This window comes from Chiroxiphia lanceolata, chromosome W (assembly GCF_009829145.1).
Source record: "Chiroxiphia lanceolata isolate bChiLan1 chromosome W, bChiLan1.pri, whole genome shotgun sequence".
In the NCBI taxonomy this organism is placed as follows: domain Eukaryota; kingdom Metazoa; phylum Chordata; class Aves; order Passeriformes; family Pipridae; genus Chiroxiphia; species Chiroxiphia lanceolata.
In genome coordinates, this window is record NC_045670.1 from 13608106 (window position 1) to 13621891 (window position 13786).

Consider the following 13786-nt stretch of genomic DNA (forward strand, 5'->3'; position numbering starts at 1 on the left):
GTTGAAAATTTCCAAGGTAATATCCTGTCCGTTCCCGTCATATTTGTCTTTTGCATGGAGAGTTGTACAAGATTTACAAGTTAATATTAGTAAATATGCCTTAAATTCCCTTTAAGTTATGAGACTGATGAGAACTACACAACCAATAACTATTTAAAATGTGTGTGTGAGTGACGAATGACTGAGGTGACCACCTAATGACTGGAAATAGACTGTGTGAAAGAGAGAGAAGCTGCATGAAGGTGTAACTGTGTAGATTTAAAAATACTTTCCGCCGGTGTCAAGATTTTAAAGAGATGTGTAACATGATTCTGTTGAACCAAAGTGAGTCCTTATTCTGGATGGTAAATGAACTCTTCAAATTCCCACCATAAGTAATTTGATGTAGTGGTTTGAATCTTGTTTTCCCCCAGAGGCTAAGAAAAATGGTAAAACCCCCAAGGGGTGGAAACCCCTGGAAGTTTTGAAGTTCTGTCCAATGGGCACTCCTGCGAAATGTAAACATACCACAAGCAAACGGAAGAGAAGAGTTGTAGTTTTGGTTGTTGTTAGAAGGTGGCCATGTTGTAGAACCACGAGGAGGGGACTCTGAGCCCCTCGGGGCCTCTGGGGCCTCCTAGCCCCTGACTGGGGGGGACTGCAAAGACTTGGAACAGTGTTAGACTGGACTAAGTGTCTGTAGTATGCCGGGAGATGTTTTCTCCGTGGGCGCAGAGTAGCAGCCGGCACTGACCAGGGAAACGGTGGCAGAGAACCAGGACAGATAAGAACTGAACCAAACAGCAAACGGCATGCAGCACACTGAGAGAACTCCTGGAAGGTGAGTCCATAGGAAGAAGCCCCTTTCCCCTTTCTTCTTCTCTCAGTGAGAGGGGGGAATCTCCATTTCGACTTCTCCCACGCACCAGGACCCCCACGTGACGACCTCCAGAGCCCAACAGAGCCCCCTGACGACCACCACAGAGCAACTGCAGGCTCTGCTCCTCCAGAGATCCAACAGCACCCCCTCCTGATCATGGTTAGAATTGCGCCAAAAGGCGAAAAATACTGAACTGTTTTTGGTGGGAACCTTGGGTGCAGGATTGTTGTTCGGGGGTTTTTTGTGTTCTTTTGTTGTGCTACCTATGCACATATATCCTTTAATAAAGGGCTGTTATTTTTATTTTCTCCATATTTCCTCAATTGGAGTCTCTTAATTTCAGATTTACAATTGCTTAGAGGGAGGAGCTTAGTCTTCCTCATAACTCATTCTCCTTAGCAAACACTTGAGTCTCTTTAAACTGAGACTGTTTTCCCAGGTGCAACACTGTACACTTGTCCTTCCTGAACTTCATAAGTTTCTTATCCTACTCTTCCAGCTTATCCAGGTCTTCCTGGCTCTTCCTTCCACTTCCCCACTCGGTTTGGTATCACTGGCAAACTTTGTCAGGGTATACTTGATCCCATCCTCCAGAATCTATATCTTCATAAAAGATATTAAACAGCATTTGGCCCAATATTAATCCCCAGGGATGTCTCTTTCTGAATTAGATCCATAAAACAGAGACTTGGAGCACAAGCTAAAGTGGTCTTTCACTAAATTAGCATAAGGCAGATTTACTACTCCTCAAGAAAGTAGGGATAGTGGAGGATCCCAAAAGATATGGTGTGCTACTTGACCTCATACTAAAAACAAGGAAGACCTTGTTGCTGATATGAAGGTTGGGGGCAGCCTTGGCTATAGGGACCATGAGATTGTAGAGTTCAGTATTGAACGAAGAGGTAACAGAATAGAGAGAAAGATTACAAGCATGGACTTTGGGAAAGCTAACTTTAGCTTCCTTAGGGATCTTCTTGGAAGAATCCCGTGGGAACAGGCCCTGCAGGGAAGAGGGGTCCAAGAGAGTTGGTCGATATTCAAGGTTCACTTCCTCCAGGCTCAAGAACAATGCATCCCAACGAGAAAGAAATCAGGCCAAGGGGGCATGAGACCTGCATGGATGAATAAAGAACTCCTGTCATTACACAAGTATAACCAATAAATACACGGGAGATGGAAGCAGGGTCAGGCCACTTGAAGGGAATATAGAGAGGTGGTCAAGGTAAGTAGAAATAAGACTAGAAAGCCCAAGACCCATCTGGTCAAGGATGTCAAGAATAACAAAAAGGGCTTTTTCAAATACATGAATAACAAAAGGAAAACAAAGGATAAGATAGGCCCATTAGTAAATGGAGAGGGGAGCCTGGTAACAGAGACCTGGAGAAGGTAGAGTTACTGAATGCTTCCTTTGCATTGGTCTTTACTGATAAGACCAGCCCTCAGGGATCTGTCAGCCAGGAGACCAGGGTAAATGAATGTTGGAAGGAAGACCTTCCCTTAGTCAAGGAGGATTGGGTTAGAGAACACCTAGGCAAATTTGGCATCCACAAGTCCATGGGCCCTGACCAGGATGCATCCATGGGTACTGAGAGAGTTGGTGGCCATCATAGCCAGGCTGCTCACGATCATCTTTGGAAAGTCATGGAGAGGTGTCTGAAGACTAGAAGAAAGCTTCACAAGTAAAGTTGTCCTGTTGTCCTGTTTTGGTGCAGCTTTTCGATCTCCACTGAAATTGAACAAAGTCATCCAACCCATTTACCTTTTTCAGGTAACTTCCTGGGGAAATAGCATCACCCAAAGGGACCATAAGACATATGAGGATGGCTAGGATCTGTAGTTTCTGTAAAATATTGTATTCATGCTTAATTAGATGCTGTTACTTTTTGGTCTGTGTTTGGCCCAACCACCTGTGAGAGTCTGTTCTTTTCCTGCCAAGTTATGAGAAAACAAGAACTGATAAATGGGAACTTCGACCTTGAAGGAAGCATCTTGTATAAACTGAAATTAATTGGGGCCTGACTGTTGACTGACAGCCCTCCAAGGACATTTGAAGGAAAAAGTGAAGAGGAGGATGATGAAGTAAGCCCTAGACTCATTTAGAAAAGACCCCCGATGTGCAGCACACAGGCACAGGCGAATTTCCAATGTACACACACATGCGCAGAAGGGGTACCACTTACATAATGGAGGGAGGGACTGAAGGCCTCTAACTGGGCAGTGCTGGCCACACTTGCCCAGGTAGACATCACAAATTAACTGTATTAAAAGCAGACAGTTTTTTTTTTCTCGAGGGAGGCAGTATGCTTGACATTGAAGACCATATTTTCCTCACAGGGATGCCTGCCAACATGTGGAGCCTACTGATGCCCTGAAAATACAGAAGCTCATTATATTGAGAATCTTGAACGTTTTGGGGTCAGTGTGTACTGCAGCTGTGTAAATAACACCTGAGTGAGTGGGGGGTTGTCTTGGGGCTTGTTTCCTTTTCCTGTTTCTTGGTTTCTCGTTTTGTTTGCTACTTCTTTGTAATAAATGTTGTTTTGTTGAATTTTGATCAGTGTTAATTGTTTCACCCTGGTAGTCTCCCTGTGTGCTGGTTTAAAGGTAAACCAGCAGGGGAAATGAACTCAACTCAAAAGAGAGATTATAAGTCAGAATAACAATTTAATAAAATAATACAATAAGTATGATTATACAGACAAACAATTGGTTTTAACCCACAAAACCCAAATGTATAACCCAACACCCTGGGGCATGAACAGAGTGGTGTTCGTTGGGCCCCCTGAGTCCAAAGTAAAAGGAGAGGGGAAAACCTCTTGGTGAGAGTGCTGTTGCAGTCTGGTCAAGAGTGGTGATTGCAGTCTGGTGGAGAGTGGTCATTGCAGTCTGGTTGAAAAGTGGTGGTTGCAGTCCAGTCAAGAGTGGTGGTCTGCAGTCTGGTTGAGAGCGGTGGTCTGCAGTCTTTCTCTGGATCCCACGAGTGGTTGAAAAAGTTCCAGGACTCCAAGGTTATATATTCTCCAGTTCAGGCAGGAATGCCCAGTACTTCCCTCAGGGCGGGGAGTTCCACAAAAGAGTGTGAGAACAGGGAAGCACTCTCCTATCTTGCAGACCTCTTAACACCTAGTTTATAGCCTGAGGAGTCAGGTTGCTCTGGGCAGAAGGTGTAAATAGTCTATTGATACCAGTTTCTGGGAAATGGCATGGAAGGCTATAGAATACAGAGTTTTGGGTTACACCCATCCAGTGATGAACTGGTCCCAGCTGTTCTAACTAGGACACCCTGTTACAAATATAAAACTAAAACATAATGATATCATTCCCTCAAATAACATTTATTTGCAGGAACATGTTCCCATTTTTCTTGTCTGGATTTAATCACTAATACCATATTATCTGTTCCAATGGCAATGATTTTGACTGGCTTTGGTGGGTCACTGGGTTTTTGGACCCAAACCTTAGCTCCACTATTCAGTTGCTTAGTAGATCCAAATCCTTGGTTCCCTTGAACTGTAGTTATTTGTGGAGCTTCCCCCTTATTTCCTTAAATTTTCAACATGGACAAGATTAACATTTGGGCAATCAGGTCTCATGGTTGAATTAAAATGCCTTGACCTTCACTATTTAACAAAATCACATCAATTTCCCCTTGATAATCTGAGTCAATGATGCCTCTGAGTGTCTGAATGGCTTTAATTGCTAAACTGGACCTTGGGGCTATCAAACCAAAATAGCCCGACAGAATATATATTCCAGTATCAGTATCAATGACACAGATGTTTCGGGTGTTCAGTCTATACATTTGCAAAGCATACAAATCTCATCCTGCAGCATCTGGAGTTGCAGGATAAGGTGCCAAAGCTCCCTCCTTTATTTCCCAATATGTGAGGGTTTCTACTACTGTTAATGGTTTTATTTGCAAATTAGGAGTAGTCATCCTCATCAGAAGGCTTTCCATTTCCCCAGTGGGTCTTTTGTTCAATATCTGTAGCGCTTCAGATAAATGGTCTCTCCATATGTTTAATTTACTTCCCCCCAATTTCCTTAACTGTTCCTTAAGCAAACCATTCATTCGTTCAATTAATTGTGGATAATGTGGTATATGAAATATCCATTGTATGTTGTTCGTATCAGCAAATTGTACTTTCTGATTTTTAAAGTGTGAACCATTGTCACTCTGAATTTGCAAGGGTATTTCATAATATAAAATAATCAATTCCAGTGTCTTAATTGTGCTGTCTTGGGTTGCTCACCTACATGGATGCACTATTAAATATTCAGAGTATGTGTCAATGGCTGTGCACACATATTGACAATCCCAATGGACCAGCAAAGGACCTATATAATCCATTTGCCAAATTTTCCCCAGTAATTTTCCCCAACTTAATTGTCTTCATACTATGTGCGTTGCTGTTCTTTGTTGTACATGTTGGCAGATGGGACAATGGACTATCACCATTTTAATAATGTCCAAATTTATAACAATCCCGCGGTCTTGGACCCACCTGTAATTGACTTTTTCTCTAAGATGACCACATTTCTGGTGTGCCCATTTGGTCAAACTCATCTGTTGCATGTGATGAGGTGTAATGGTTTTGTCTAGGCCTTTCTTCCTGGCAACCAGGTCGGAACCAAGGAAGTATTCCATCCTATTCCTTTACATAATCAAACATATAAGTATGAGGGGAGGAGAGACTGAGCCCTTCTTCTCTTCCGGTAGACTTGAAGAAAGCAGTTCCCTGTGGCTCCTCCAGCTGTGGACGGTGTTGGGCCTGTGGTTTGTCAAAAGGCCTCTGCCTTCTTTCCGAGTTTGGAGGGAGATGCCGTGATTGTGGAGTGGACTGAGACATTTCTGTTCTCTCAAGGAAAGTATTGAGATTTTGTTTGTTCATTCTTTATTACTTGGGTATATCTGTTGGGGTTTTTTTCTGTTTTCAGGTGTTGGGGGTTTCTTTCTTATGTGTATATAGTTTTTGTAATTGTATATAAATGTAATATAAGTGTAAATATATTTATATATTGCTTTAGCTCTCTTATTTCAGTTGTCTTGGTTTTTTTCCCTCTTTTCCCTTGGTTTTTGGGGGGGAAACTTTTGCTGTGTTATTGGGGACTTGGCAGGGAACCAGCTCCAAACCACCACATGAGGATCTTCCACCTTGACTTGGGAGATTTTGGTTTGTCCATCTTCAACAGAATTATTCCATCATTCCAAGGTCTTGGTTCTACAGTGGGCATCTATGTGAAACACTGTGACTCAAGTTTGTTTGATGAACGTCCAAATATCTTTCCACAATTCCTTTCCCCATACTTCTTTGGAATAAAGTTTCCAATTACGTTTGGCCCAAGTTGAGAGCCAAGTAGCCAAACCATTGGCAACTGACCATGAATCCGTAAAAACATGACATCACCCTAGTTATTCTTGTTTAATTGCCATATATACAGCATAGAATTCAGCATACTGACTACTTTTGCCTTCATCTGTAGTGACTTGGTGTTGCTGTTAAAGTCGAGACGGGCAGAGCGACATAGAATCTTCTTTCAAAGCAGGGACAGGATTACGAGAAGGCTGTAATCACTTTATTGTAACAGGTTGCAAACATTTATACTTTTCACACATCACACATGTCAACTTTCTATTGGTGCCTTTCATGTAAACATATGAATCCGAAAAATCGGTCCAAGAAACTGCTCAGAGACTTTTTTATCTTTAAGCAGCAAGGTATTTGTTTATTCAACGTTGGGAGCAAGCCAGCTCGCGCTGGACAAACTTGCTCAAAGGCTTCACACAAAATCAGCATTTTTATACAATCTTCAGATGTGATTAAATGCATATTCAAGTGATTACAACATCTGTCTATGCATATTAATAATAGGCGGAGTATAGGTGGAGCTCAGGCGGGGCTTGGGGCGGTGCTTCTCTTGGCCCTCAGTTTTGGTGGGTCTGGGGGCTTTAACTCATCTTCCTCAGCCTAACTCCTCTTCCATTGTTCTTGACCCGCTCACTGAAGCCTGGAAAAAGCCCTGGCTCCAGGCCTGTTTCTCCTATTCAAATGTCTACCTGATCCTGTTATATTTCTAATTTATTGCCTCTAGGCCTATTACATGTTCTTGTACTATTCTCTTAAGCTTTTGGTCCATTAAGTAGAACAGAACGAGCACAGATCGTTTTGGATGTTGGTAACTTGTTAGCAGGCCCAAATTTCTTAGTTAACTCTTTTGGGCCTAACCTCCTGTTTCATTCCCCCCTTTTTGTTTAGAATTTACGAATTCCTTCGTCAAGTTCCAATGGATTTTGATAGGTATTCATCACAGCCCACATTATCTGCATCCTACTGACCATGATGCTTGATTTGTATCATAGCTAAACAGTTAAGACCAGTAATAGAATCATACCAGCTCTTAATACCAATATTGGATGTATCAAATAGTGAAACACTTGTGATGCTGTAGGGGAGTATCTTGTAAAGATGTCCCACCAGTGATGTTCTCCCACTTTTTCCACTTTGGTTAAAACAGTTTTTATGCTCTCAGTGTCATGTTCTACTTGCCACAGCATTCGTTTAGTCGTTCTGTTTACTTCTTGGACCAGTTTTTCTATATCAGGATGTTTAAGCATTGCTTTAGAAAGATTAATGTTCATTCCTATCTGCAATTTCGGCACATCATGATACATTATATAATCAGCTTCAATCTGTTGTCTAGTAGTCACTAGAATGATATAATCAAAGTCACAGCCTATTATTTTAGTAAAACAAAAATTAATACCACTCACTACTTCATGACAAATACCTATGGTAAAATTAACACAAAAGATTCTAACACATGCACATCCATTTCCTATGTAGTAGACTTGTGATTGGGTTTTAGCATGGGGAAGCATTTCAAAGATACACACACACTATCTTCAGCATCTAAGCATAAATCCTCATTTCCTACTACAGCATTTTCACAGATATATCCTAATTGTCCTGTAGGAATACATGCCTCAGGACTGACTGACTACCACTTTTTCTTGGTGTGATCATAACTTGCCCAAACATTATGGTCTATGGGTCTGACAATTACATTTTGGTGTATGGCTCCTAATGTCAAAATAGGAAAGATGGTCTTTTCTTTAGCTGCACTTGATAGTGAGTACATAAGCTTCAGTTTGTTCATGTTGAGGATTGTAAGTGAAGTTCACTAACTGCTACCACGTTTGGTAATTTTTCTCAAATTGTGTAGTGGAACTGTTTCTAGCTATTATTTCTCTTACCTCCTGTGGTAATATTCCTGAAGTTCCTTCTCTTAGTATTCGTGCAGCTACAGACTGTACCCACTGTTGAGTTTGGAGACATTGTATTGCAAGTGCAAACCTTTTATGGATGACACCAGCATAGTCAATAATCTTGGTGAAATCTTTTGCAGTGTGATTAGCTACTAATGTTAACAATTTAACTGCCAGTGATTGTGTTTCTGCCAAAGTGAGCAAAGATGATCTTAAAGGGACTTTGAATTTTCCTAGATCAGATGTGACAGTATTAGTTTATTCGCTAATACTTCTTGATCGGTATTTATAAACTATGGTGTTTAATACACCGAATCCTGTGCCAAACCATCCAGTTACATCTCTTTGAATTCAGGTACGAGGGGATCTGGCCATCATCTATGCACACCAACCTTTAAGGTTTTGCTGAATATAGGGCTGACAATCTTTTTGTATGTTTGATATGTTTACTTGAAGGTTTATTCGAACCCTCTTCAGTGAATATGTGGGATCTAACAACAGCTTCTGCTCATTTGAGTGTCTAATCATGTAAGGTCCAGCATAAGTTAAATTGTGGACACTCTCACAGGCTAAAGAAGGTGGTGGTGGTCTTAGTCAATGGGGTGGTAGGAGATTTGCTGGTTGGAAATCTCCTGGTTATATTTCCTTCCTTGAATGTCCACTGACACATCACAGAAACTGATTTATCTAGAGTGAAGGTGTGCCAACATTGATCAGCCACTAATTACATTTCACAGTAACGTCAGTTTTGGGTGACCATCTAATCTGTGTCTATTAAAACACTTGCACTGTATGGGGTACCAGGATTTTACCAATTACTCAGTACCCTTGTTCGTTGGAGGACTATAACAGATGCATTGTATTGGTTAATTTGGTCTGGCTGAGGCAGAAGATCAGGTTGTAAATAAAATAATAGATCAGAGACCCCATTATAGACCTGAGACCATAATGAGTTCTGGGTAAGGGTTTGATCTAACACCGGTGTACTTATCAGTCCAAAGATCAGTATTGAGGAGGCTTGATAGTAGATGATTCCTCTCCCGAGGTCCATGCTTCCTCTGGAACCCTCTTGACTCGAGAGTAGTGGATCCACGTGGGTTTCTCTTTCACCCAGATCGCTGTGGAGGTGGTCATCAGCACCTGGTAGGGTCCATCCCACTTTTCTCGTGGTGGATCTCCTGAAAGATTCTTAACGTATACTCAATCACCAGGATTGAATGGATGTAACTTACAATCAGGCTGCTTGGGTTGGTGTTCTAACACCACTATAGCATTTTTCTGCAATTGTTTCCCTACAGCCACAACATAATCATATACATACTGATTACTGATTTGATCTAAAGCTTCACTATTCACAGTTTGCATCATGTAGGGTCTACCCAACAGATTTTCAAATGGACTCAGTGTCTCTTTTGACTTGGCTTGACCCTTAGCCTAATTAAAGCAATAGGTAAAGCTTGATACCAATGAAAATTTGTTTCTTGACATATTTTAGATTCATCTTTTCTACTTGCCCATTTGCCTGGAGTCTGTAGGGCATATGCAGTTGTCAGTTGATTTTTAGTGCTTTACTTATTGCTAGTACAATTCATGCACGAAAGTGTGAACCTCTATCTGAAGAGATGCTCTTAGGCATTCCAAACCGTGGTATAATCTCATTCAACAAGACTTTAACCACTCCTTTTGATTCATTTTTTTCTACATGGGAAAGCTTCAGGCCATCCAGAAAATGTGTCAGTCAAAACTAAGAGATAACAGGACCCCCCCTTTTCTTGGGAGCTCAGAGAAATTAATTTGCCAAATTTCACCTGGGAAATGCCCTTTACTTATTGCCCTTTGGTGTATTTTTTGTTCCAGCATTTCAGACAAAGTCCACATTGAGATGTGACTTACTCTATTGTGGTAAATAAATTTGGTCTTGCTACTCTAGTCCTTAAATGCTAATAGAGTGAGTCTAAGCTCCAATAAGTTTTATCATGTTTTACTTTTACAAATTACCACACTAATTTCTCTAATAGTATTAACTGACCTGTTTTTAGTTAACCTCACCCATTGTCTGACACCTTACCTTCATTTTCATGTATCCACTTATAATCTGTTTCTTGATATTCTACCTGTTGATCTGTGTCTAGTTCTTCTAGCACTAAAGCTGTTACTGGTAGTTCTTTACTTCTTGCAGCAGCTAATTCAGCTTCTGCATCAGCTTTTCTGTTTCTTATTTCCAGGACAGTGTTACCTTTCAGGTGTCCTTGGCAGTGCATAATTGCCACCTGAGAGGGGAGTTGTACAGCTTCTAATAATCGTCGAGTTTCTTCAGTATATTCTACAACTTTTCCTTGAAGAATTAAAAGTCCTCTTTCTTTCCAAATTGCTCCATGAGTGTGAACTGTGCCAAAGGCATATTTGAAGTCAGTCCAGGTGTTAATTTGTTTTCCTTCTGCCAATCCTAAAGCTCGAATGAGAGCCATCAGTTCTGCTTTCTGGACTGAGGTTCCTGCAGGCAAAGGATTTGATTTGATTACCTCAGTAGTGGTGGTCGCAGCATACCCAACCATCTTCATACCTTGTCTTATGAAACTGCTGCCATCAGTAAACCGGTCTTCTGCATCCAGGGGTGGTTCTTCTTTAAGGTCCAGACAGCTGCAGTACACTGCTTCAGTGATTTCCAGGCAATCGTGCGTGACAGGTGCAACCGAGATTCTTCCTTCTAGGAATGAAGTTGGGTTAACAATGTTAGTCACCTGAATGGTTATGTCATCTGATTCAGCCAGGATTACCTGATATTTCAGAAACTGGGAGGGTGACAGCCAATGATTTCCTTTCTGTTCCAGTACTGTAGATACTGTGTGGGACACTAACACAGTCATTTTCTCTCCCATTGTAAATTTCCTGGCTTTTTCTATATTTGTGATCATTGTTGCTACAGCCCTTAGGCAGGTGGACCATCCTTTGCTTACTTCATCCAATTGCTTGGAGAAGTAGGCTACTGTTCTTTTGTTGCTGAGCCAGGACCCCCAGAGCCATTCATGCGAGAACAAACAAAAGGGTTTCCTTACGTCAGGCAATCTCAATGCTTGGGTCCTTATGAGTTCTCATCTCAGTTGTTTGAAGGCTCCACTTGCTTCGGGGGTCCAGATGAGGTTGCCCTTAGTGATTTTCAGCAGGTCATATAAAGGTTTTGCAATTAGCCCATACTGATATATCTATAAACAACACCAACCTGTCATTCCTAGAAAGGCTTGAAGGTTTCTCACCATCTGTGGTTTCGGTGTCTGGCAGACAGTTTCCTTTCCAGTTGTCCCCAGTGATCATTGTCCTTCAGATACTTTGTAATCCAGGTACACCACTTGTTTCTGCACCGGCTGTGCTTTCTGTTGAGAGACTCGATACCCATTTAAGTCCAAAAAGTTTAAGAGGTTAGCTGTCCATTGAACACATTCTCCTTGTTTTTCAGTAACAATCAATAGATCATTCACATATTATAAAAGTACACCCTTTCCCGGTGGTGACTGCCATTGTTCCAATTCTTTAGCTAATTAATTCCCAAAATTGTGGGAATATTTTCAAACCCTTAAGGTAACACTATCCAAATGAGCTGAGTTTTCCTTCCTGTGGTGGGATTTTCCCACTTGAAGGCAAATATCCTTTGACTTTCCTGTGTTAAGGGAAGGCAGAAAAAGGTATCTCTTAAGTCTAATACTGTGAACCAAATTACACTTTCTTTTAATATTGTTATAGGTTTGCAACAGGTGCATGTATATTTTAGCTATTTTATTTACTGCTCTTAAATCCTGAACCAACCTATGTGTTCCATTTGGCTTTTTGACTGGTAAAATTGGGGTGTTGAAATCTGATTCACACTCTACAAAAAGCCTTAATTTCAAAAAGTTATCTGTTATTGGTTCAATTCCTCTTCTATCTTCCAGTCTCAGTGCATATTGCTTCCTAATTACTGGGTTTACTCCTGGCCATAATTCTATTTCAATGGGAGCTGCCCTTTTCGACTTTCCTGGTGTTTCAATAGCCCAAACTCCTAGGTATACCTGATTTAAAATTTGATTGACATTTGAATTACCCTGGCTTGGCTTCACATAGCTCATTGCTAAACTCAGAGCTGCTATTAATTGTTCTTCCTTTACCTTAAGTTCAATTTTACCTTGTTTGAATTCTATTACAGCTCCCAGATTTTCTAGTAGGTCTCTGCCCAATACGAGTTTGGATAAATTTGGTAAATACAAAAACTTGATGCATTCCCATTTGTTTTCCAATTTTGTTCAAAAGAAAGCTTTTCTGATTGGCCAGTGGCACCCACGACTTAAACATATTTATCACTTTTAGGTATTAATTCAAAACAGAAAATGTAGCCCCAGTATCAATTAGAAAATCTAATTCTTCTTTTTTGTTCCCCTAGCTTAATTTTTACCAGTAGGTCCCCTAGGCACTGGCCTGCCGGCTCCCCCCTTCACTCAGTATTCTGTAAGCAACAACAGCCCCTCCTATGCCTGTATTTCCACTTGTTAATTCAGGGCATTCTTGCTTCCAGTGTCCCTCTTTTCTGCAATATGCACAATGGTTCTGACCCAGCCTTGTCTGTCGGGGAGGTAAACCTTACATCTGTTACACAAGGCTCATACATATAACTAACAGTTGCAAAACTGACAGATCTTAATTCTAGGTCTTATCCAAACTGATGTGCTTATAGTTAACTTTTCAGCACTACCTCTCATATAGTAACTCTTAGCATGATAATACCTTTAACTATATGCTCCTGGATGTTTCAAGGTAAGCAAGATGTATCAGGTACACAATAACAATATTTGGCCAAATACAAACAAAACCAGACCAGACCAGAGGGGATATTCCCCCGGGAGAGCGTCCTCTCCCGTGTTCCCTGCGAGACAGTGTCCCGCCTCGACTCATGGGTTTCCAGAACCAGAATAACCAGACAAAACCAGATACAAATACCTTTTATCAATAGGCAGTGTTCTTGTCCAGCCCCCGCAAGAAGCCACCGAAGAAGGGAGCCCCTTCGGGTAAAAAGACTTACCCGAGGGCGCCCAAGGGGGTCCCGTCCTCCGAGGGATTCTGCAGCCGGGTGGAGAAGGTGTCCTGCCGCGGTCGCCAAATGAATCCGAAAAATCGGTCCAAGAACCTGCTCAGAGACTTTTTTATCTTTAAGCAGCAAGGTATTTGTTTATTCAACGTTGGGAGCAAGCCAGCTCGCGCTGGACAAACTTGCTCAAAGGCTTCACACAAAATCAGCATTTTTATACAATCTTCAGATGTGATTAAATGCATATTCAAGTGATTACAACATCTGTCTATGCATATTAATAATAGGCGGAGTATAGGTGGAGCTCAGGCGGGGCTTGGGGCGGTGCTTCTCTTGGCCCTCAGTTTTGGTGGGTCTGGGGGCTTTAACTCATCTTCCTCAGCCTGACTCCTCTTCCATTGTTCTTGACCCGCTCACTGAAGCCTGGAAAAAGCCCTGGCTCCAGGCCTGTTTCTCCTATTCAAATGTCTACCTGATCCTGTTGTATTTCTAATTTATTGCCTCTAGGCCTATTACATGTTCTTGTACTATTCTCTTAAGTTTTTGGTCCATTAAGTAGAACAGAACGAGCACAGATCGTTTTGGATGTTGGTAACTTGTTATCAGG